The sequence below is a fragment of the Belonocnema kinseyi genome, chromosome 4 (genome assembly GCF_010883055.1).
Source record: "Belonocnema kinseyi isolate 2016_QV_RU_SX_M_011 chromosome 4, B_treatae_v1, whole genome shotgun sequence".
Taxonomy (NCBI): Eukaryota; Metazoa; Arthropoda; class Insecta; order Hymenoptera; family Cynipidae; genus Belonocnema; species Belonocnema kinseyi.
Window position 1 is genome coordinate 64,142,852 of NC_046660.1, and position 2,973 is coordinate 64,145,824.

Sequence of the window (2,973 nt, forward strand, 5' to 3'; positions counted from 1 at the left end):
TTATTTTGAACCACTCAAATATATATTTTTTACACAAATATAATTATTTGTCTGCAAGAATAGGTCATCTTAGTAGCGTAAGGATGATTCTTCCTGCAAACGCATTCCTGTTGAGACAAATGAATGTCCTCTGAACCATAAATTTAAAAGGACATTCTGATTAATTCAAGAAACATGCTTCGTCACAGAAGGACATTTTTGATAATCTAAGTGTGCCAAAATCAGATGAGCATAAAGAGAATATTTTCACTAAGGGCATGCATTGCTATATTTATTTTTCCTTTACGCAACCCTCAAATTACCGTTTTTGTAATTTGATTTTGACTTGTTGGTTTTCATCCTAACTAAATTTCATTACCAGACTTTGCATTCTCCTGAGCAGTAATGAAATAACTTTAAGTAGTTTTTTTTGCAATTAGAAAAATAGCAGGTGCATAATTTGATAATTACCTTGTATAGTGATTCACTTTTTTACAGATGCATCAATTAATAATTTTTCTTGGCATATGCTTAGTTTTTACTTTTGGCAGTAAGCTTTTAGCACCTGCTCATGCTCAAAGCTAGTGATGAAAATATGTGCATCTAAAAAGGGAAATTTTATCATTATCTTCTCAAGGTGCTTGAATATTAGAATTTTTTTTCTTATTGAAATAAATACAACTATTTTCCAATCTGAACCTTCTTTTTAATAACATAAAGAGAAAATAAATTAAATATTACTTAAATATAGAAAATGATATTTAGTTTTTCAAATGCATGAATTGTAGGTTTCGAAGTGTTCTATATGACTGTCATCCTTCTCTTAAGATAGCAAGGATTACAGTATGATATTCGTTGCTTAGCTCAAAATTAACTGATTGGGAATGATTGCTTCAACTGTAACAATATATTTTTTGTGAAGGAACTTTTTTGCGGCAGTTTCTTTCAAGGGAATTTATGTATGATTCCTCAAAGATTCCGTCACTCCCGAAAGTTATGAGTAACTTTTGGAGCAAAACTTTTTCCTTCATGAAAATAAAAAGGGTTTAGTGAAGAATCCCTAATTCGCTTAAGATAAAGCGACCCCGCATCGCACCGACAATCATTTTGAATCAATTTTAAATGTGTAAGAACATCGTTTTGTTGGACTAGGATACTAGAGATTTGAAGGTGGTGACATAGAATTCGTCTAACGCAAAGCGGCTACTGAGAAACCGGTTCACGGTATTTCTGATATTGTAAGAGAGTGTGTTTTTCATTGTTCTAGTAAAGGTTCGATCACTGCACATTTCGTAAACCTATAAAATTAAGTGATTTGCCCCAGATGAATTTTCCGCATTTTGAAGAAACTAATTATTAAAATCTATAAAGCATTAAAAATTATCTAATCGTCTTCCTTAATAAGACCTCCAAGTTCTCACTAGCCATCCATCATTTCGATTTTTTATCAACCCTGTTTTATGGCACAAACAAGCAAACCTCATTTTTACCGTGATTCTTCAAGCCATAACAGAAGAAAACAAAAATAAGAGAAAATCGTCCAGGATGGTAGTCTAACAATCAAAATATCCCAATTCAATCAAATTTTTTGGAAAATAAGGATATAGGATATTAAATCTCTTTATTTATTTTACAGCCACGTAGCAAGATCTTTAATTTAAGAAGTCATTGGAGAAAATCGGGCTGAAGGAAAAGCTTTTAGTATAGTAGTATGGATTTGGCTCCACTTATAAAATTCCATTTTCCTTTTCGCGACGATCTCCCATAAATAAACAATTGTGGTTTCAAAATATTTTGCCACCTTTTTGTTCTAATGGAATTTCCACTCTTTATGAAGTTTTTGACAAACGTTACATTTAAGCAATTCGAGAAATTAATTCCAATCGAAAAACGGAATTTTCTCCTGGTTCATGCATATATATTTCCTATAAAACCAGTAAATAATTTTTGGGTGCAAATTAGACGAAATAAATCTCTAAAAGATGATAGTAAATAAAATAATTTAAAAATGCGCACATAGGTCATACTGAATAACCAAAGGAAGGAGCCAGACACATCCATATTTACAAACTATGAATATCGTAATTATTAACTGCGAGTTAGACCTTTTTTTATTTTAACGCCCTGACAATATTCAACGTAAAATATATCGTGCGAGAAAATCTAATATTCATAAAAAAATGTTTCAGGTCATGTTACTTTTAGATTCCGTGAAATTCTTAACAAAGCTTACATTAAAAAATTTGACAACGTAATTCGGAATAAAAAGAAGAGATGTGTATTGACATTATTTAGTAATTCATGTATTTATTTTCTGAAAAATCAGAAAATATAAGACGAATGCAAATTAGAGGTAATATAATTTCAAAGGTGACAGAAACTGAAATAATAAAAAAATCGTAATTGCGTGATGTAGAAACACCAAGATATAAAAATCCGATGACAATCATATTAGCCAATATTAAATATTTACGTGATTTCGTCATTACTTATTGCGACTTAAACTTTATTTTTAGGCCGTGACAAGATTCAGGATAAAAACTCTCATTGAATGATTCTCATATTTAATAATAATTCTCTTGAGGTATATTCAATTATTGTTTGAACGATATTTTACATCAAGCGATCGTCTTACTTTTAAACATTATTATTTTCTGTTCTAAACTGTGGTTTCATCGTTTTCAACTGCGGAATAATTAAAACAAAAAAATAAAACAGACATGAATACATTTTCTGAAAAAATTGAAATTCTTATTCTTTCTATTAATTTGTATTAATGAAAAAATGGTAACCTTTCATAGGACTAACCTACAGATTTTTTTTACACGCAAAAAATGATTACGCTCAAGGTGAAAGTTTAGATAAAAATTAGCCTAGCAACAGTTGCCATTTAAATTAGAGCGCGAGAGAAATTAACGACCGTCTCTTGATTGGTTGATTGCAAAAATTTCGTGGGGTTAAGTAAATGTCCAACATGCGTAAAATGGTCAAATC